The following is a 23,813-nucleotide window of genomic DNA, read 5'->3' as shown; positions in this document are numbered from 1 at the left end:
ACTGTTCACAAAACTTGTGTCATCAATGTATCACTCACGATGTTTCAGCCTTGGGCTGACCACACACCAGCTGTTCACAAAATTTGTGCCGAACTGAATGACACTGAAATCGATAAATAAAGGAAAAAAAGGGAACAGAAGGGGAAGCAAACACATGTTTCTTCACATGATGGCAGGAAGGAGAAATGCTGAGCAAAGAGGGAAAAGACCCATAGAAAACCATCAGCTCTCATGAGAACTCACTATCACAAGAACAGCAGGATGGGAGTAACAGCCCCCATGATTCAATTATCTCCCACTGGGTCCCTCCTACGACACATGGGGATTATGGTAACCACAATTCAAGATGCGATTTGGGTGGGGACACAGCCAAACCATACAGTGCAACAACTGACTTCATTGTAAATGAGTTTATAATGGGTAACTCCATATTATTTGAACCAAACAGTATACAGAGACCTCAAGAAGAGTGAAGAAATATTTGTCTTGGTATACATAGTATGCTATTGATGGTATAAATCATATACCATTAATAATGAAACTCAGGAAGAGTCACGGAGGAAAGTCATCACCCTGCAGCAGGCAATTATATCTAAACCAGTGAGATATGAACAGTGTGAAGAACTAGACCAAAGTTACTGACTGTATGACATAGAAAGTCCAATATTAAAGACACAGAAGGCCCTACATTTGTCCAGTGAAGCCATGCTTGGTTAATGCCTTGGAAACCCTGAAGACTGGATCAGAAATCTGTATATAAAATGATGCTTCCTGGATAAAGTTGAGAGAAAAAGAAAGCTTATTGGCTTCAATTAAAAACTGGGACAAGCTATGGCCATCTGGCTTTTCTGTTGCAAAAGCAGGGCTTAAATCTACATCTTTCTATAGTTATGAATAAGCAAACTGATTTTGAACAATCATCTAACTTAACAAAATATTCAGAATTCAAAAATAATGTACTTATGAAAAGAATTTAATACAAGAAATATGAAAATTAGGAAATTTCCCCTTTTTTACACTAAAAAAGACAGAAGAGCCATGACTTTTTAAAAAACTAGAGCAGTAAGCTTGTAGAGGGAAAAGTGATGGTGAGAAATACAGTCACGAAAAAAAGGTAGGTTTAAGTAAGATGAGAAAACACAAGCAAATCCAAAATCCCAAATAAAATAATTTTGCCTTAAATTTTATTAGGTTTAATAGTAGACTGCTGTTTTCTTTTGTCGGTTTATGTCAGATAATTTTTGCTCTTTTGATTTATTTTAAAAGTAACATTAACTCTTGGTTGGTCATGGTGGTTCATGCCTGTAATCCCAGCACTTCGAGAGGCCCAGGCGGGCAGATCCCTTCAGGGCAGGAATTCAAGACCAGCCTGGCCAACATAGAGAAACCCCACCTCTAGTACTAAATAAAAAAATTAGCTGGGTGTGGTGGCACATGCCTGTAATCCCAACTACTCAGGAGGCTGAGGCAGGAGAATCACTTGAGCATGGGAGGTGGGGGTTGAAATGAGCCGAGATCACACCACTGCACTCCAGCCTGGGCAACAGGGTGAGACTCTGTATCAAAAAAAAAAAAAAAAAAAATTTAGTGGCCGGGCACAGTGGCTCACGCCTGTAATCCCAGCACTTTGGGAGGCTGAAGTAGGTGGATCACAAGGTCAGGAGTTCGAGAGCAGCCTGGCCAATATGGTGAAACCCCAACTCCACTAAAAATACAAAAATTAGCTGGGCATGGTGGTGCACGCCTGTAGTACCAGCTACTTGGGAAGCTGAGACAGGAGAATCCCTTGAACCCAGCAGGCGGAGGTTGCAGTGAGCCGAGATCATACCACTGCACTCCAGCCTGGGCAACAGAGGGAGAATCTGTCTCGAAAAAAAAATAATAATAAAATTAAAATTAGCAGAAAATTAGCCAAAAATTCTTTAAAAAAGAAATATATTTATATATACATTTTATTTATTTGTATATACATTTTATTCATTCATTATACATTTTATTCATTCATTAATAAAATCATTCATTCAATACAATGAATTCATTATATATAATTATATATGTATATAAATAAAACATATGAATAAAATATATTATTTTATATACATATATGTATATAAATACATATAAATACATATAAATAATATATACATATGTATATAAAATTTATATGTACAAATAATATATACATATATGTATAAAATAATACATTTTATTCATATATATAAAATCTTTATATATATTATATATAATGAATTCATTTTATATATATATGAATAAAATGTATTATTTCCATTAGGGATTTAAAAGGTGCATTGAATAAAAAAGAAATTGTGTCTTTTCTCTTGAAAAAAATATAAATTTAATGATGTATTTTTGGCCTTTGATTAAAAATAATTAAATTTTATCTGGAAGGATAAATATTAGAAATACTCAAAGAAATTTAGCAGAAGGATAAGCATCATTTTGGAATGACAATAAAGTAGGGCTCCACAAGTGGAAGAATGGACATCTAAATGACTTTTTAATGATAGATTTTGGTATTTCAAGTTAGAGGGATAAGAAAAGTTTACTCAGCAGATAATGCAGGAACCAGTATAACTGGTTAACTATTTGGAACAAAATAAAGTTAGATTCCCACTTTATGTATACCTTAAAATAATTGCTTATAGAACAAGAGATCTTTTGCTTTTAAAAAATTTTGGAAGAAAATATAGGTGAATAGTTTATCTGAACTTGAGTTGAAGAATGTATTCAAAAACTAAAATTCAAGAAGAATCTATATGATTGTCCAGCTAACTTTTGAATTGTACTTTTTAATAAATATTTGTAACAAAAAATTAAAAAGGAGACTACAGAAAAAAATAATTGAGAATTTTTTTTTTTTTTCCACAGAGTCTCGCTCTGTTGCCCAGGTTGGAGCGTAGTGGCACAATCTTGGTTCACCGCAGCCTGCACCTCCCGGGTTCAAGCAATTCTCCTGCCTCAGCCTCCTGAGTAGCTGGGACTACAGGTGCATGCCACCACACCCGGATAATTTTTGTATTTTTAGTAGAGACAGGGTTTAACCATGTTGGCCAGGATGGTCTTGATCTCCTGACCCGTGATCCGCCCGCCTCAGCCTCCCAAAGTGTTGGGATTACAGGCGTGAGCCACCACTCCTGGCCAACAGATTTCATTTCATCTGTAAAGTTCTATAATGTGTTTCACAATAAAAGAAAGAGATATTATGCAAACCAGACAAAATTTTGCAAGATATGTGATAAACTAAACAATACATAGAAAGTTATTTCACCTCAGTAAGAAAATAACTATAAATAGAAGGATAAAATCAATGAATAGTAACAAAAGTATAGGATATCAGAGAAAAAGTATTTGACAGAATAAAAGAAAAAAATGGATGTTTTAGGATAAGTGGTCCGAGATGCATTCATGTGTTACTTCATTAGCTTGTATATATTTAATGTATTCTATATGTGTTCAACAATCGATGCAGATTCAAAAACAAAAAAAGTGTTAGTTTAGTAAGGAGATATACAACAACAAAAATTTCCTATAAAAGGGGATTACAATAATGAAAGTATCTAGAAATCTAATTTTAAAAAGTGGTGCTAATTATCTGGGATCATCTGGGAAGACCTCATTTAATAGAACATTTGAGTAGACACTTGAGGATGAAGATAAATTTTCGGGCAGATTAATAACAATGGGGACAGTTTTCAGGGCAGAGGAGATGACTTTTATAAAAAAAGGAAAGCATGAAGTTTATGTAGCTTGAAAAGTGTGTTGTATTCAGGTAGTAATGCAATGACTCCATCATTCTTGTATTTTTTATTGGAGGCTCTGAGAAAAGGTCTGCTTCCAAGTTTGTTCGAGCCACACTTAGTTCCTCGTGTAGGTAGTATCACAGTCCCCATTTCCTTGCTGGCTGTCAGCTGGGGCCAGCCTTTGCTCCTAGAGACTGTCTCTGTTCCTTCTTATGCTTTATTCATGGCCCTCTACAGCAGCGCTAACATTTCAAATATTTCTGCCTATCCCTCCTGCCCCATCTCTCAGAAATCAACTGAAGCATGGTCTCAGCTTTTAAGGGCTCATAGTGATTAGAGTGGGCTCATATACAGTCCTCCTTCTAATATTATTCATAATTCTAACTACAAAGTCTCTTTTGTCAGGTAATACAGCATATTCAGGTCTCAAGGATTAAAATGTGAACATCTTTGGGAGCTTTTATTCCACTTGCAACATTTACTTAGAGTATGAATTCAAGACATAACGCAGAATCTCACGGGCAAAAGAAAGTACTATTTTGAACATGCCTGTGGAAGCCTAAATGGGAATTCTATCCAGATTTGGCAGTTCTGGATAAAAGTCAAGGCTGAAGAAATAATTTGATAGTAATCATCTTATACATTTTGTAAATGAAGCCATTATTATATATGAGAGGGTTAGCATTCACCCAGGGAGACTCCAAGTCAGTTAACAAAGTTAATATTCTATGGCATGTTCAATAGTAGTACCACCTTTTATTCAACTGGATATTAGCCTGGGGTCGAGATTAAAAAGAAAGAAATATAACTATCTCTATATGGAGATGCCATGAGGTATAAAGCATTTGTATGTAGATGTATATGGAGAAATATTTATGCATATAGAAAATCCCAAGGAATACACACACACACACACACACACACACGCACACATTAAGATAATAAAGCTGTGATTTTTTAGGCATAACTTTGTAGTAAGATGTTACATCAGCAATAGGAAACTAATATAGTAAAGTACCCAAAACAGTCTAAATAATCTTGAAACAGAAAATTTTCTATCAAACTATATTAATTCAGTGTTGTTTGTTCTAGCATAGAGATAGACATATAAATTTAATGAAATAATATTGAGCATCAATAAATAAACCTCATATTTATGAGCAATTGATTTTTGAAAGGATGCCAAGAAAATTCAATAGGGAAATAGTAGTCTTGTCAACAAATAGTGTTGGGACAACTGTACATATGCATGCAAACAAACGAAGTTGGATTCTGACTTTACGTTACACACAAAGTTGATCAAAACCTAAATGTAAGAACTAAAAGTAAAAAACTCATAGAAGAAAACATAAGCAAAATCTTCATGACCTTAGATTAAACAATGGTTTCTTAGATATGACACCAAATTACAAGCAACAAATGAAATATTATATTATATTATGCTTATTATATTGTGCACTGAGTTGCATCCTTTTTAAGGACAAATATTATGTTGTATGAATTATACCTTAATTTTAAAAAGTACAATAAATTAAAAACAAATTAAGTTTTTTCGATAATGAAATATTGTTTTCATATCACAAAATCAATTATTGTAATTCACTATATTAACAATATGAAAGAAAATCTTATCTCAATGGATACAGAAAATATTTTTTAATATGCAAACTATGAATAGAATGGAATTTATTTAATCTGATGAAAGATAATCATAAAATCTTACAAAATATTACAATTAATAAGGAAATATGGAAAGCTTTCCTTATGGGATCAGAAACAAGATTCTCTAGTCAGTTCAATAAGAACTGTAAGAGAATTCTTACTTTTTGTAAGAATTAGCAAGAAAGAAATACACTGGTCATTGTTTGCTAATGACATTATTGTATATGTAGAAAATCTAAACCAAAATATTAGAACTAATAACTAAATATAGCTATCAGGATCACTGGTTACAATATGAGCACATAAAAGTCTATTTTATTTCCTTACACTACCAATACCCAATTATAAAATAAAATTTTATAAATATATCATTTAGAATCAATATTTTGTTAATTTCATAAAATTAACTGGAAAGTTTTTCTTTTTAAATATATTTTCCAAACTTGATTCTTTACAATTCTTCAATTCAGTTAAATAGTTTTACATATTTCTATCCTGCAACAACAAGGTTCAATCTGCATGTGATAATGGATATCTCTACTGATATTAGAACTATCACATTATTGAAAACCATTTTAGATATAAATAGCAGGCACCTAAGAATGATCTAATTTCCTGTGGTGTTCCTTTAAAAAAAATTTTCCAAAACAGGCAAATCTTTCTCTTTCCCTCTCTCCCTTTCTCTTTAAAAAGTAACACAGGCTTATTTTTAAAGTTGCAATCAAAACAGACATGTAAAAAGTAGAAAATTAAAATGACCCATCATGCTTGTCTTAAAATTAACTACTGATAATATTTTGGTATATGTTCTCATATGTGCTTTTATACTGTGTGTTTATACATGTGGTTATGAATATACGTTCGCAACTGAGGATATATATACACATACACACATACATGTGTAAGACAGAGACATAGGCAGAGACAGAGAGAAAGGCAGATTATTTCCTTTATAATATGCATGCTATTTTAAAATTGCATTCATTTCTGAAATTAGACAGCATATACAACTCGATACAGTAATTAGAAATCCAAGAGTTATTTGCATACTTACACATCTCTGAAATATCTTTCTATGTACAGATAAATATTAACAACAATTACCTACACATGTTGCTTGGAATTTTTTCCTCCAGCTGTCATATTAAAGTGATGATTGACACTTGTTTGCATACTATTTGAGAATTTAATATTTGGTTGAAGTTCTCTGATCCTAAAACATACAGCTTGGAAATACACATTTTGTTTGCATACACAAGGGATGTTGCATGCATACCGGAATTAAAGAATTACAATTAGTTGGTACCCAGCTTGCATTCTTAAGCAATCTTTGTAAATAACTATCTTTCTTATTAACACTGCCTTCTGTTCTCATTAAGTTTCAACAGAGTACTCTAAGTAATTTAAAACATATTGTTCCTTCATTTAAATAGGCAATTTCCCTCTCAACAAATGCCTGGACCTTATCATAAGGTGTGGAAACGGAGCAAATAGTGCCAAATATTTTAACCAGCTATATAAACTTTTGCAATGCTTTTATAGGATGTTGAAAATAACAAGAAAGACTTTGTTCTCATTATTTTCACCAACAGTGGTTACAAAAAGTCTTTTTTACTATGTTTGAATGGCATATTTCACTTCATATATCCTTTACTTGCAGCTACAGCCTTAATATTGCTAGGGGAAAAAGCTTACCTAGCTCAGTGTTTGTAAATGTCAGCTAGCCAAAAGATATTTGGAAGCCTATAAATGTTCACCTTTCTAACATTTGCTTAGAGCCATCTGGAATTAATGTTCTCCTCTTTCCTCTCCTGTTACCTGAAGAAAAAAAAAATCTGTATACAGAAGTTGACACAAAATATATTAAATAAGGCTGGTATTCAGCTCTCTCGCATTCAAGCAAGAATTACACATGTATGTAAAACAGAAGAAAATATCTTGATAGTATTCTGTACCCGTGCTGTCAGATTACCCTTTGATATGTCTGCAATTTTCTTAGTAAAACACATTTTGTTTATTTTGTATTAGGAGCAAGCTCTTGCAAGTCTACCAGGATTTATTTGCCTGGTAAAGAAGCACTACACTGAAACAACGAATATAATGTGCGCTTTGCTATGGTTTTAATGTTCCCTTCAAAACTCACGTGAAATTTAATTGCCATTGGAACACTATTAAGAGCTGAGGACTTTAAGAAGTCATGCAAGCTGTTTTTCTTTTTTTTCAGGTCTGTTCTATCAAAACCTAATTTCACAAAATCTGAGCAAATCATCTACTTCGTTTCCTAATACTCCCATTTCCACTACTCTCTCCTTCAACCACAATGGTCCATTCCATCATCTAAGATTCATTTAGTAAAGATTTACTGAATTCCTTCTCTGTATAAATCACTTTATAGGATCTGAGTAAAGATACAGTGATTAGCTTATGGCAGCCCTTGTCCTTTAGCATGATGAGAGCAACTTTTCCTGTTTTCAAGAGCTTGAGTATTCTGTCACTAATAGATCTAAAACTATCCAAGTTTACCTAACCAACATTTTCCCTCAAACTTCTGCCTCCCTTTTACAAAACTTCAAAAAAAGAATTCCCAACTTAATCATGCTGTTAAAACAGATTTTCTAATCATCCCCTAGTTACATCAAGTACAATCTGCTTAGCTCATACTTAAAATAATATCTTTTCAACCATTGAATATTGTTACCATTATCTCAAATGATCATATAGCTACTGTCTTTCAGGCTATTCACAATATAATAATTTGAATATGCAAAACACCATGGAACTTAAATAAAAAGTAACTAACCTACCCTAGTCCCCTCAAAAATCAATTAATAAAATTTGTAATTTCAACAAATATTTTTGAATATTTAACTATCAGAAACAAAACTGGATAACTGGAAACACAAAATAGATAAAGGATTTGGTAAATTAACCCAACATGCAATTTTGAAAATGTAAATTTAATTTTTACTTAAATGATTTTTCAAAATGCAACTTATTAATAAAGGGCATTGTCAGCAATTTTGAGTCTTTTAGGAGTCAAAACATCCATTTGATCTAAAACTAGGAGACACAGAATGATAAGAATATATGAAGTTTTAGCTAAATAGCCATGAATTTTAAGTTAATTCTCTATTGGTTTAGAGTACTCATTTACACACTAATATTCAGCTTTAGGAATTTAGGGACTCATTAACTTTGCAAAACATGGAATTTAGGGTTTTTAAAATCTAATTATTTCTTTACTATTTTTATATCCAAGTATACTCTTCTCATTACTCACAAAGGACAAATCTTCACCAAGCCCCAACCCCTGCAGTCAGGGAAGTAATTTCATTCAAGCATCCCTTGAAAGCAATTATTTATGCTCTCTGCAGAAATTGGGGTAAATTTGTTGTAGTCCCATTTATTATCTGGAGATTGGAGATTACATGTAAAATAATTTGAACACTTGATAGACTCATAACTATGTGGTTAATATAAAAATAATTTGAACACTTGATAGATAGACTCATAACTATGTGGTTAATACATTTTTAAAAAGTAGAGCAAAAGTGAATGATCCCAACCACATATCAAAGAGAATTTGATCTAATTTAACTGACCTTTCAGGTGCTCTCAAACTGCTATCTTGATTTTTAAGAACACTGATCTGAGAGCTTCTTTCTGCATTATCAAAATTTTCAGAACCAAAATTATGATTAATACAATTGGTTTTATTGAGAATTATGCTGATTGTTGTATTCACAGGAATTTAATTGTTTTCATGCTCTCTGCATAAAAAAAGGATTATTTAAATCGGTGGTAAACACGTATTTGAAGAAACACTCCTTTAGGTATCTTCTCTATCTGATATGTTCTATCTTTCAGTAATATGCATCATTTATTTTGTCATAATTATTGCAACTCAGTTGCCTCTGAGTTTTTTTTTTTATTTTTTGAGACGGAGTCTCGCTCTGTCGCCCAGGCTGGAGTGCAATGGCGCGATCTTGGCTCACTGCAACCTCCGCCTCCCAGGTTCAAGCAATTCTCCTGCCTCAGCCTCCTGAGCAGCTGGGATTACAGGCGGCCGCCACCACACCCAGCTAATTTTTGTATTTTTAGTAGAGACGGGGTTTCACCATGTTGGTCAGGCTAGTCTCGAACCCCTGACCTTGTGATCCACCCGCCTCGGCCTCCCAAAGTGCTGGGATTACAGGCGTGAGCCACCGCGCCACGCCGCCTCTGAGCTTTTAAAATCTCTAAGCTTTTAAAATCTCTAAGCTTCTCCTGTTTCAAGTTTCTTTATAACAGTGCTTGTCAACCTTGGTTGCAATATTCAAATGTCCAGCCTGGACCCCAGAACAATTACATCAGAAACTCTAGGAGGCGACCCAGATATTGGTAATTTTTAAAACTCTCAGGTGGCTTATATGCACTTACATTTGAAAAACACTATTTAGAGTGAGAAATAATCTCAGGCTATCTTATAAGTTTCTTATTAACAGCCTAACATATTACAAGTGGCAAAATGGCATCAGTGAACTTTTGGCTATAAATAGAGCTACATGTTTTATTCTAGCACTGCTGAAATAGTTTTGTAAAACCTTTGTGTCTATGTCCCTATACTTAGAAATCTGAAACATTAAATGGTGATAAAGAATTCTTAGCTATATTTATTCCAAAGCTGGAGCATGCTTCTGATTTGAAAATGGCAGCTCCCTCCCTCTCAGCCAAATTTGTTCATTTAATTATGTACCTAAAACAATCACAATTTGAACAAAAGTGTCACTCTTAAATATTAAAAACATTAAAAACTTTAAGGTAAATGAAAAATTATAGATACCATTTATTTCAAGCAATTTATTAATACATGGAATTCCTAAGAGCATCATTTCTCATTAATAATGCCTTTACATGAACTCTAAAGTATTAAACTTTTGATGGTAACATTTATGGTACCCGAAACTCCTTCATGTCATATCATTAAGCATTTTAGCTTACTAGTCAGGAAAACTCCTTTTTATGGCTCATTATAGCTCAAAAGAGAACCACCTGATTTTGATCTCACCTTCAAATTTCAGCTTTAAGTTATTTATTTATTTATTTTAAATCTGCCACAGAGTTAATTTTCAAAACTCTCTCTTGGTTTATTTTTTCAGTAATTTATTTCTTGGGCCCAAAGCATGGTAGGAGTAGATAATACATATTTCCTTCATTAATAATGAGCAAATAATTTCTCAGAAGGTTTCACTCTCATTTTTATCCTTACCATAACATACTCAGTAGGTCCAGAGTGATTTTGATTTGGACAATCACTTTGTCGTTTTCCTTAGTGGGGCCTATTACATTGTGAGATTTCAAAAAATACTTCACCATGACATTTTAAGTTAGTAAGAAATAAAATTAAGAGAATGTGATTATGAATAATGATGTAAACCCAACTGGTCTTGGAAATGCTGTGAATCTCATGACTATCTGATTTATGGGACTTGGTTTCATGATATTCACCCATAAAACCTAACCTGAAATTTTATTTTATTAGCTGTTGGTGCCAGGTTGCTAGGATCTGAATAACAATGCAAATTTGGTGTATTTTGTTTAGTTAATGTTACTTTCCATTTGGTAAGGAGGAGCAAGTCAAGAATTTATCTCCTGCAGAGAGCCTTTCTTGATTTGCTTCTGAAAGCAGAATTGACCACTCTCTTGCTATCTCTCCTTCATGTGCAGATTTATATATTAAAGAGCCCTTATGAAAAATCATTTTTCTTGTCTTCCTCCCCAAACTTCAAGGGCAGTGATTTGATCTGACTCATAACTGTATCTCCAGCAATTAGAGGCTCCCACTAGGTGCTCAATAAAAGTTTGCTGAATGTTACACTGCATATAAATTGTTCTTAAATAATAAGGAATAAAAGGAAAATATTTTAATTCTCCTTGGAACATGAGATCGGAATTAGATCACAAACCATTATAGCATTTGAGACTTACTACCTGATTATAAAAACATTAATATGCACCTTGATAGTCCACGTTATTCACCAAACCCAAAAGTTTATTTTACTATTTTACAAAACCAAATTCACCCACACATTTACTGCCATTATGCATATTCAATTAATGTTCAGATACACATGTCAAATTCAAGGGAAATATCTTAAATAATAATAGTTTCATTAGAATAAAACTTGAACTTTCTATAGTAGTAACTATTTTATGAGATTAGGAAAATTTCTTGTTACTACATAAAAGATGACAACATCCACTAATAGCCAAACTTTGTGTAAAAGAAACACTCTGATTTATTTTTAGCTGTGTTTGGAAAATCTCACAATGTTAGCTTTAAGTAACCAAATATAAACTTGGAAATATAATAAACCAATGCAAATGAATGTAAGAACAGTATTTCTTAGCAAGCAATCTAAATAATTTATATAAAGTATATTAATATGTCTTTTATAGATGAAATTCTATCCTTTATCACCTTATCAATAGTTATATAATCAGTAGTTATTAACTAATAACAAGATGACATATGGAATGATGAGTCTAATTCCCCCCCAAAAAAATCAAGCAAAATTAATAGTGGTTCCTCTCCTAATCATCTTAATCTTTTTCTTTCTTTGACATCATTACTTGATCTTCTAAAAATAAGAAAGCTTGGAAAGTCTATATTTTCTTAACATGAAAACAGAAGCATTGTTTAATGGATGTCATTACTTGAAAACATGTTAGTTAAACAGAGTGGTAAATTATTGCTATTCTTAGCAAAATAGAATAGTAGGTATGAAAAAGATCTTATAGTCTACAGTTTTATTTTCTTAAGAAAAATGTTTTTCCTTATTAAATATGCAGCATATGAACATATGGAAATAAATGGAAATGGATGAGGCCCACAGACTTATTTGCTGGCTCATTCTTTCAGTTTTAGTAATGGATCCTAAGGAATAGCTATAGAAAAATGAAACTTCAGGGAACAAACATATCTTCATAGACACAGCCAACATCTTCCATTCCCCAAGACAGCATGACTGTTCTGTGTTCATAGAGTCCATTTACAGCAGAATATACTGCATGCCCAAGAGTAAATTATGTTTCTATTTAATATTTCTAGATAATGTTTAAAATATAATCCCTTATGGGAATTATTATTAACTTTTAAAACTTAATTTCAATAATTTCATTCCCATAAAATAGAAATGGCATTATTTTTCCATACTGTTTGAATTCTTCTTTCCTATCACTGAATAAGATGGCTGCCTATGTAAATGCACTAAATTTCTTAGCATTTTCATGTGCTTTGCAAATAAAGCTGTCTAAAACAAATTCTATAACTCAATTTCTGGTTTTGTTGTAAACCACATACTAGTTAATAGCATAGCACACCTGATTTGACTTGGCATTTTCAAAATTGATTTATTGCACTCTGCAAAACCAATTAGCTCTAATCTTGCGAATGCAATAGGTTTCTCTTGCCGTGATTATTATTATGCAACCTATAGATACGTTATGTCATCTCTTGGTTTATGTAATTGTGATTTGCCATTCATTTCCAAAAGAAAACCTATCCCTAAAGCAATAGGTTCTGCCATTTTCTATTAACGATAAAGTGCTATGTATTATCTTAACAGCAACCAGGTTACAAAGAGGGGTCTATACAAACCACCATACTCCAAATCCAGAAGTAATTCCTGGGGAGGAACTGATGTGTCTTTAATGTTTTGCAGTCATTGTCTTAGAATTTAAACACAAGTAGCCTCAAGTCTGTGGTTTGCTTCTGTTGCATATGGATAGCTGCAAAGAACAGGCTAAACATGATGAATTTCCTAAAGGTTTTCAGAATATGCTGAATAATTAAGTAGGGTTGGTGACAACTTAGGCTGTATTTAGGTAATGACATCTCTTTCTGTTTTCTTTAATAATTTCTATTCTCAAATTGTAATTCCTTTTTTAAAATTGACAACAGCAATTTGACAAGCATTGTATGTAATTACACTTCACCTTTTTATTCAACATGCAATGACTTCTGTTCATTCACAATAAAACTACATAGATCTACTATCCTGGATAGCTATTTCATAGCCATATTAGCAAGTTATTTTGATATATGTCTTTTGTTTTCTGTGTCATTATCAAGTAAGAAAGAACTCTGAGAATTCTATATCTTGTTTTGCTGTTGATGAGAGCCCTAATTAACTTATGCTCAAAGAGATTTTAGAAAAATACCAACATACATTTCTCTGAGATTCCTCTTAGATTATCAAGAGGCAAAAAGGTGAAATAATGGGAAATCAAATTTTAAAAAATCCTTCATTTTTGTACTGTATATGGTTATATGAGGAAAAATAAATGAAATAATTTTAGGATAAGTTAAAATATTTTTAATTTTTATTTCAAATTTCAAAGGTAGAATGAATTATATTCAATACAAAAGGCATCTACTATTACTACAATAACTACATTTTAATCAATAATTCATGTATTTATATTTACATAAATTCCACCCATTTTCTCATTATACTACTGCAAGCTTCTTTGTATAGGACTTTGATGCTTTTAAAGAGCAATAAATAACAAAAATGAAGAATACACATTAGACCTGAAAAAAATCATATCAACACTCTATATCAAACGTATTTATAATATTAATAAAGTAATGAAATCCAACATAAATATGAAAAACTCCTTTTTATGAAATGAGCAACTTATGTGAACTTTAAAAATATTTTTTAAAGTTTTTTTTTATTTTTTAAAATAATTGCACCAAGATAAAGCAAAGCTCTAGTTGATGTGGGTATGTTACATAGGCATTAGCAGTACAGCCCTCATTATGCACTCATTGGACAGTAGCACAACCCCAAGGAAAGGATGGTTAACTTATGTGAAATTCACCTAAAAATATACCTCTATGCAAAAGTGAGTCTCCCAGCTAAGAAAACATATTTTATATTTGGCTGCAGTGGTAAACAAATCACAATTAGGATGATGTTTTCTAAATACTATTTATAGTAACGAAATATGGAAACATCTTAAAAGTCAATCTTGGCTAAATAAAGGTATATACTTATAAAGGAAAACTAACCTACTGTCATTATAAATGACATCAGGTATTGACATGGAAAGATCTCAATAATATACTATTGAGTGAATTTAAAAGATTATACACAAAACATATCTAGTATATTCTATTTTATATAAAATAATTCTAGGGTATAGGTATATATAGGAAGAGATGGCTATATGTATGTCTTCAACATAAATAATGGTTGCCTTTGGGCAGCAGGATTGATACTGATATATATTCATTGATATTCAACAATGAATATCTATTTCTTGGCCAAGTGCTAACAGCACTGATGATCTTTTGGCAATGACTCTGAATCTTTTTGTTTATTTGTGCAAATTTATAAGGTGCATGAGAAAATTTGTTACTTCTATATAATGGGTAATTGCCCTCCAGATGTGTGCTGCATTGTTGAGACTATTTGTGGTCTTCTCATCTAAGACATTTTAAGATGATATAGATATGAACACATTCTGAGCAGCTACAGCCAAGTAGTAAATAATCCCTCTGTGATTACTCCCTAAATCTGCACAGGAAAAAGCAGTATACAGTACAGTTCAGTAACAACCACATATCCTAATGGTCAGGTCTTCTTAGATAAAATGTACAGTTTTATGAGAACAGAGGAAGGTAATTCAAGTTTTTTATGAGCAAACATGAAGAGAGGTAAGACAATTAGAAAACCACGATACACGGCAAAACAATTGCAAAGGCTCAGAGTCAATGGTTGTCTAATTGGGATGAAAGACCTTAACATTTGCTCCAATCTTTGTGTAAGGAAATAAATCTAAAGACTCAATTCTGGCCGAGTGCAATGGTTCACGCCAGTAATCCCAGCACTTTGGGAGGCTGAGGAGGGTGGATCACCTGAGGTCAGGAGCTCAAGAATAGCCTGGGCAAACTGGCAAAACCCCATCTCTACTAAAAATTCAAAAATTAGCTGGGTGTGGTGGCAGGCACCTGTAATCCCAGCTACATGGGAGGCTGAGGCTGGGAGAATTGCCTGAACCCAGGAGGTGGTGGTTGCAGTGAGCTAAGATCACACCACTGCACTCCAGCCTGGGTGACAGAGCAAGACTCTATCTCAAAAAAATAAATAAATAAGTAAATAAATACCCAATTCTAATGTAAACTACAGACTTTGAGTGATAACAGTGAGTCAACGTAGATTTAAAATGTAAACGTTGGTTAAAAAACAGTACCACTCTGGTGTGGGATGTTGATAGTGAGCAAGGTTGTGCATGTGCAGGGATGGGCTGTATGGAAACTCTGTCTATGTTCCACACAATTTTGCTCTCAAACTAAAAATGCTACTAAAACAAAGTTTATTAATTTTAAAAATTCTGGCCATGCATAGTGGCTTACACTTCTAATTCCACCACTATGGGAGGCCAAGGCAAGTGGATTGCTCGAGACTAGAAATTCAAGACCAGCACGGGCAACACAGTGAGACTGTCTCTACAAAAAAATAAAAATTAAAAATAAATTTAAAAAAAATCTAAACACCCTGTGTTAATTTAGCTGTTGGAACCACAACAGTGTTTGTCTTCTAATCATCCCAGAGGACTCAACTAAGATTCAATCTTCTTCATGTGTCTCTGGAATTCATAGTCAGAAGACTGGGATGGAGTCAATGAGATCTCATTCAATTATGTCTACCATTTTCCCCTCTCAAAAGGACCTATGAGACTATAGGCCTCCGTCCAGAATTAACCTGCTATTTCAGAGGTGTAGGAAAGGAATGAGACAGCTATACAATGCTTTTTTTTTCTCTCTTTTTTTTCTTTACCCCAATAAAACAGTCTGCTTTACAGGTTAGATATAAAGAGTACAAAATTTGTTTTAAAAATACAAAGGTTGTTATTGGGAGCTATAAGTCTTCAGCCATATTTCATACCTTGTAAGGGTACTATTAGCCTCCAGATAAAAAATACAATTCAAACCATTATACCATCATCCTCGATCCATGTTAAACAAACCAACTTGGAGCTTTCAGCAGGCTATGATGAGATACATGTCTAGATACAGAAATAGCCCTGTGCCATAGGGAGATGCTGTATCATATTGACATTTCAAAATAGATAAAAAAATTGAAATCTACTTCTGGATGCATCACAAAAAAGCAAGAGGCTTGGCGCACATTACTAAATTCAATGTACTAAAGAGAGAAAGAGTATTTGTTTATCCATTGCTGAGTAACAAGTTACCCCTAAACTTAGTGGTTTTAAAAAACAACCATTTTAGTTTTTCTTGATTTTGCAGGTTAGGAATTTGGGCAAGGCTTAGCTGGATTTGGTATTCTGGTCTGTTTTAGGCTGGAAGCTTTAAGAAGTCTTTGTTTTTTTTTTGTTTTTTTGTTTTTTGTTTTTTGTTTTTTCCACATTTCTGTCACTTCATGTGGCCTCTCTGTTTGGCTACCTTGAGCTTCCTCTCTTCCTGGAGCGGTCAAAAGAATTGGACTTCTTACATGGTAGATGACTTCTATGAGGGAGAAAGAGGAAGTCACAAATCTATTGCCATCCAGACATGGAATCAATTGGCATCATTTCTATTGCACTCCATTTTATTTGAAAAAGCCAGTCATAAAGCCAGTCTGGATTCCAGGGAAGGGGCAATGGACCCCACCTCTCAATGAGAGGCATGGGAAAGAATTCATCGTCAATTTTTAATCAATTACAGGAGGGAGTAAGAGGTCTTTACAGGGTATTTGGCAAAAGTATGTTTCTATTAGGTAACTGAGGTTAATCAAACTAGAGACTGTTTTATGATATTTGAATTGATATTTTCCTCCTTATCTGGGTTGGAGAGAGGATATGAACTTGATAACAGTGTCGTTATTTTAAAAAAATAATGTAGCATATTATATTGCTTTCCTTTATATCTTGACAACTATATAAACCTATTAAAATAAAACAAAGAAATAAGTAAACAAAAACAAACAACCTAAAATGTACACACTGAGTTATTCCAGTTTAATTTGTATGGCATTGGATCACTACCTTTTATTTCCCATTTAAAAAATATGTTAGTGTGATGTAGTTACAGAAAAAAGACATTGGAGAAAATATTAATTCTCATTACCCTTGGTACAGAATATTTTCTTCTAAATGTACAGGTAAAAATTTATACTACAAATGATATAAATGGAAAAAAAAAACACGACTGTGGTAAACAGAGTCATGCTCCCCCTCCCCCAAAGATTTTCACATTCAAATCTCCAAAACCTGTGAGTATGTTACCTCACAAGGCGAAAGGGACTTTGTGGTTGTGATTAAATTAAAGATTTTGAGATGAGGAGATTAACCTGGATTATCAGGGTGGGCCCAATGTAATCCCGGAGGTCTTAATAAATGAAAGAAAAATGCAAAAGTATAAAAGAGAAGGGGTTGAGTTGATGGAAACAGAGTTCAGAATGATGAGGTCAGGAGCCAAGGAAAGCAGGCAGTTGCTAGCAGTTGAATAAGGCAGGGAAGAGATTCTGGAGCCTACAGAAGGAAGACAGCCTTTCATTTTAGCCCCATAAGATCCATTTCAGACTTCTGACCCGCAGAACTATAAGATAATATATTAAGCCACTAAATTTGTAGTAGTTGGGTATGGGAGCAATAGGAAACAAACTATTAAACATTTAAAAGAAGTTTATAATTATTTTTAATGATAGCTAACATAAATCAATAAATCATTTAAAAAATGTAAACTAATGGTACAGTAAAAACAGTGAACTATAATAATGCTATTAAACTATTGCATCTGGGATTCAGAAATGCTCTGATTTTAAAATAATAATATTGATTGAAGTCATGCAAACGATGCTTTGAAAATGATGCATCACAGATACATAATTCCTTTCTGAAGCATATTATTTAATCTACTTTAAGATTTTGGAAATATACACAAACACCCAATGATAAATTAAATATGCTTACTTTATCTTAATTTATGCAAAAGACATGCCAGGTGTTTAGTTTATAAATTCAGGGTTCTTCTCCTATGGGAAGGAAACAAGCATTTCAGCTCAAAATTGTTTGGTATGATTGGAAAATAGGCAGTAAATGTTGTTGCTTTACATATTAGAAAAGTTAAAATATTTAAACTTTTGAGATCTCAAGGACTTCTATTTGGCTTTATAGAAAATCCTCAAAAGAAGAATATTGTGTTACCAAACAAAGCAAAACATGGTTCACACAATTCTACATAAATTAACCTAGAGATAAAGTTTAAATCTTGAATTTTGTTAGCAATTTTGAATTTATAATTAATAAACCATAAAAATTTAAGAGTATAAATCCTTTAATAATCAATTACCACATCCAATTAGCCCATAATCACTGAAATATACAACTGGGACTAGAGCTCATTTCAAATCTCAAAATACAAAGTCACTTAATTCAGAACTCCATCTGTGCCTCGGTCTCTAGAGTCTGACAAACAGCCTCCAAATTGTCTTCAGAGTTTTCATCAAAACAAGACACCAGTTTGGAATCTATTTTAACATTACTTGCAACATATAAGGACTCACACTGCATCTGGTTTGACTTTTCTCTAATGAAAGTTGCTAGTTGTTCTGTGTCAGGAAGGATGTAAGTATTCCCTAGAAATAGTGCTGTTATTCAGAATACAACAATACAGAAATCAAATCCCCAGATCTTATATTTCCTATTCATAAAATTGTAATTGGCCTTTTTATATCTATGTTACTCTTGAGACAGAGAATTAACTTTATATACATACATGGGATACCCATAAAACTCAGAATAGTTCACATTTTTACTCTCCAAAAAGAATTAGAAATAAACTCAAAGCATATTTTCCTTTAATCCCGGGGATTTTGTATAGTTTAATGTTATCTCTTGAGGTGATGTTAAATATCAGTATTGTAAATAACTGGCAAGGGAAGAACTGCAGCATGATCTTTGCAATAGTACTGCAAATAGAGAAAAACAGCCTCACAAAAATTTCACTTGTCGGACAATGTCAACTCCTTGCAGATAGCAAATATTTATATTCTACTTTGTCAAGTGTGCAGGTCTTGTTGTGTAACTCATCGGGCTCAAAGTCTGGTTTCACTAGTCTCTATAATGTGGGTTATAACTTGGGCTCATTGACATCCTGTAAGCTTCATTTTATTCATATAAATTGCATTTAAGAATGCCTGCATCAGAAATTTGGGAGGCATGAGTTCTAAGTAAATTAATATACATAAAATACTCAGAACAATTTCTGATTCACAGTAAATGATCAATAAATGATTGCTGATATTAAGGGTAATCAGAAAGAATGCACACTATTTCAAGTCATGAAGAAGTGAGAGTTTTGGAGGCAAAAGCTGCCTTGTCTTTTGTCGGGCTATGAAAAACAAGAATATAACCTTTTTTTAGAAGAATCGAAAGTATGTCTTTGTCCTTTATCTCTGTTTATTTTGTGTGTGTGTGTGCTTAATAAACAAAGTCAGTATTCATTCAGCATTTGAATCAGAGCCAACACAAACACACACCTCCAAAGTAATTTATTATATTTAAGATGTCTATTATATGGTCTTCTCCATTCCTGTCTCTAAGTGAAATCTTATTTATTTATTTATTTATTTGAGATGGAGTTTCACTCTTCTTGCCCAGGCTGGAGTGCAATGGCGCGATCTCAGCTCATTGCAACCTCCGCCTCCCGGGTTCAAGTGATTCTCCTGTCTCAGCCTCCCGAGGAGCTGGGATTACAGGCGCCTCCTACCATGACCAGCTAATTTTTTTGTATTTTTAGTAGAGACGGGGTTTCACCATGTTGGCCAGGCTGGTCTCAATCTCCTGACCTCAGGTGATCCGCCCACCTCGGCCTCCCAAAGTGCTGGGATTACAGGCGTAAGCCACCGGGCCCGGCCATGAAATCTATTTTTTAATTCCATAAGGCAATGAACACATATCAAAGTAATATACAACTTCTTTATTGCTATTCATTAATATATAGCAATGTATTTTGTATATATTTTCAGATATGTGTATATAAAATTTTCAAAATAATAATAAAAACAATCTAAGTAACATTTCAAAAAACAAATAATAGGAAGAGAAAGAAAGACGACCCAAACCAAAATCTAAAACGGAAGAAAGAGAAAAAAAGAAATAAAAAATCTTGCAGACAAAGATAAATTCTCTGGGTTGAAATTCCAACGTTTTATGCAAGGGAGAAGAGTTCTTGCCTCGGCTCAGCACCTTCATGGGCCCGAACGTTTGTGCTCAGGCTCTCTGTTGACTAGAAACAGCAGATGAAAGGTGAAGAGCAGAGACACTGGCCACAGAGAGAGGTCACCTTTGACGTCGGTGGGAGATAACTGATATGTATGAATCTTCTGTGACTGATGTGCTGAACCTGCCTGACCCCTAACATAAACAAAAATATAACTTATTTCCCTCTTCTACCATTCCTGAATCGAAACTTTATTCAGCAGGCCTCATTTTCACATGTTCCTGAATGGACTGGGAAACAACCACAGCTTCTGTGTTCAGTTTTAGGTAATTGAATCCTACAGTCATTTTATGTACAAGTTTAAATTTAAGTACAGTTTAAATTTAAATTCAGAAACGGGTAGTCCAGTCCAAGATCATCATAATAAAAACAAACAAACATGATTTACAGTAAAGCTCTGTTTCCTCTTCTGGACCTACTTTAAACTGGAAACCTAGAAGGGGTCTTTTAGGGGAGAAGGTGGTATCTTTCGCTTTTCGGGACCCTTGACGGTTCCTACAGGGCTCTTTCTTCCTACAGTTCCCTTGACTCAGGCAGAGCCATCTGTGTCCCTTTGGGGTGTCCTTTGCAACTTCCTTACCTCTGAGAATCTCTTGCTGTACAACTTGGCTCTTTCTACTGATGTCTCTGTCCTACTGAGAGGTGAAGCCAGCTGGACTTCCTGGGTCAAGTGGGGACTTGGAAAACTTTTCTGTCTAGCTGGAAGATTATAAAATCTCACCAATCAGCGCTCTGTGTCTAGCTAAAGGACTGTAAATGCACCAATCAGCACTCTGTAAAAATTCACCAATCAGCGCTCTGTGTCTAGCTAAAGGATTATAAATGCACCAATCAACACTCTGTAAAATGGACCAATCAGCACTCTGTAAAATGGACCGATCAGCAGGACATGGGTGGGGACAAATAAGGGAATAAAAGCTGGCCACCCCAGCCAGTGGCAGCAACCTACTTGGGTCCCCTTCCACGCTGTGAGCACTTTGTTCTTTCCCTCTTCACAATAAATCTTGCCGCTGCTCACTCTTTGGGTCTGTGCCACCCTGCACATTGTGCACCTGTACCCTAAAACTTAAAGTATAATAATAAAAAAAAAAAAAGAGCTGTAACACTCACCACGAAGGTCCATGGCTTCATTCTCGAAATCAGTGAGACCAAGAACCCACCAGAAGGAACCAACCCCGGGCACACTATGGGCAACCTTAGTGGACACAACCCAAAGCAGTCTTGTTTGCTTTTCTCTCCCATGCTTTGCATGACAGGTCTATGAGAGATACTCACATATCTCTAACACTAATAGATTTCAGGAGTGCAGGCCAAATTTAATGGGATGTCACTTATGCATAAGTCCAAGCATGGATCAGACCTAATACACATTCTGTTTTAGTGTTCCCAAGAATGAATGTGGCACAAGCCCTCTGTGTCTCCCACCCTCAGGGAATATATTTAAAAACTGATCATTTGCATCTTATTTGCTCTAACTAGGTTTGGAACTATAAGAGCATTCCCTCACTCCTACCGCAAATAAAAACTAGGGACTTACGCATCAGCTCTCTAAAGAAAGAGTCTTGCCATCAGTGTTCTCTTTCCACATCTGACCCCTTCATATGTCTGGTCTAGAGGGTGGTCCAGAAGTTGTGGAACAGATTCTTCTTCTCTCACTCTTGTTAATTTGTATATGAGAGGGGCTCTGGCTTTTGTCTTACCTTCACTTTGTTATCCTGATGCCAGGCAAAGCTGAAGTAGATTTCCACTCTAATGATGTGTTTCACACTATCAGCCTAAATAGCTGAAGCCACTAATGTCAAAATGTATATCTATTTAAATCTCAATAATCTCTGTGATACTGACGAGTCAAAATGAAACAGAGCTGGTCAGCTCAAGGTGTGGGTTCTGGACCAGCAGCCTATGCATCACATGGGAACTGGTTAGAAATGCAGTCTCGTCTGGGTGCAGTGACTCATGCCTGTAATCCCAGCACTTCAGGAGGCCGAGGCAGATGGATCACAAGGTCAAGAGATCGAGACCATCCTGGCCAAGATGGTGAAACTCTGTCTTTACTAAAAATACAAAAATTAGCTAGGCATGGTGGCGCGTGTCTGTATTTCCAGCTGCTCAGGAGGCTGAGGCAGGAGAATCACTTGAACCTAGGAGGCGGAGGTTGCAGTGAACCGAGATGGTGCCACTGCACTCCAGCCTGGCAACAGAGGGAGACTCTGTCTCAAAAAAAAAAAAAAGAAAAAAAAGAAATGCAGTCTCTCCTTTCCTCCTCAGACAAACACTGAATCCGAATATGCATTTTAGCTGGTTCCCTGAAAGAGTCATATGTGTAATAAAGTTTGGGAGGCACTGCAATAGCCAATTATTAATAATGATGCTTTTAAAGTCATCTCTCAAACTGTACTCCTTATAAAATTAATATCTTCCAAAATGGGTTCCACAAAAAATGAGGTTTATAATTCAATCTGTTTTTAAAATATTAAGTTAAATAAAGTAGAGCAAATTTCCTTTCTGCCATACTTCGGAGAGTCCAATTAAGCGTTGCTATACTCCAAGAGAAAAATGGCATGTGCAATATTTCTTCAAGCCATTTCACCTTGAAGCTATGTTCTCTTAGGGTGATCTATGAATATCTTTTGGAACACTGGGGTTTGTAAAAAGCAGATTGAAAAATGATGCCCCAATTTGTGAAGAAGTGATCAAATTCTATTATACAGACTCAACTTTACACTTCAGGAAAAACACCTGTTTGAGGTTTCAAATTACACATTGTAAAAATTGTTTATGTGAAATGTCTTATTCTTTATAGATTATATGGTAAAATAGTTTATCTTTGCTCCTGTCTTCCCACTGCTGTCTCCAGACACATTACTACTCTCATTCTGCCTGCTGGACTCAGGGACTTGGCACTGATCTCAAACAAATCTCAACATCTTTTTGCATGTTCAGACTCAAGATTTCTCCCTCCTCTTGCCTCTTATCAAAATAAGTGTCTGTATTACATTTCTCCAAAAATAGATAATCCCCATATAACCACTCTGTGAAAGCTACCCTCTGATAGGTAAGGTCTGAAATTGCCTGGATATGCTATTCCTTATTGCTTTTTTTTTAAAATAGAG

At 34.2% G+C, this 23,813-nt stretch overlaps 1 protein-coding gene and 1 non-coding gene across 4 annotated transcripts in view; both read right to left on the bottom strand.

The window, feature by feature from the left end:
• GPC5 (glypican 5) overlaps positions 1 to 23,813 on the bottom strand; it is a 1,461,148-nt gene that overhangs the window by 782,160 nt on the left and 655,175 nt on the right. The window lies entirely within an intron of this gene.
• Positions 14,147 to 14,272, bottom strand: LOC129012006 (U4atac minor spliceosomal RNA). The gene has a single exon (XR_008493515.2). It is a non-coding gene; the product is annotated as a U4atac minor spliceosomal RNA (small nuclear RNA).

Source organism: Pongo pygmaeus, chromosome 14, assembly GCF_028885625.2.
Source record: "Pongo pygmaeus isolate AG05252 chromosome 14, NHGRI_mPonPyg2-v2.0_pri, whole genome shotgun sequence".
Taxonomy (NCBI): domain Eukaryota; kingdom Metazoa; phylum Chordata; class Mammalia; order Primates; family Hominidae; genus Pongo; species Pongo pygmaeus.
The sequence above is the reverse complement of the archived record's forward strand: the minus strand, read 5'-3'. Positions and strand labels throughout refer to the sequence as shown.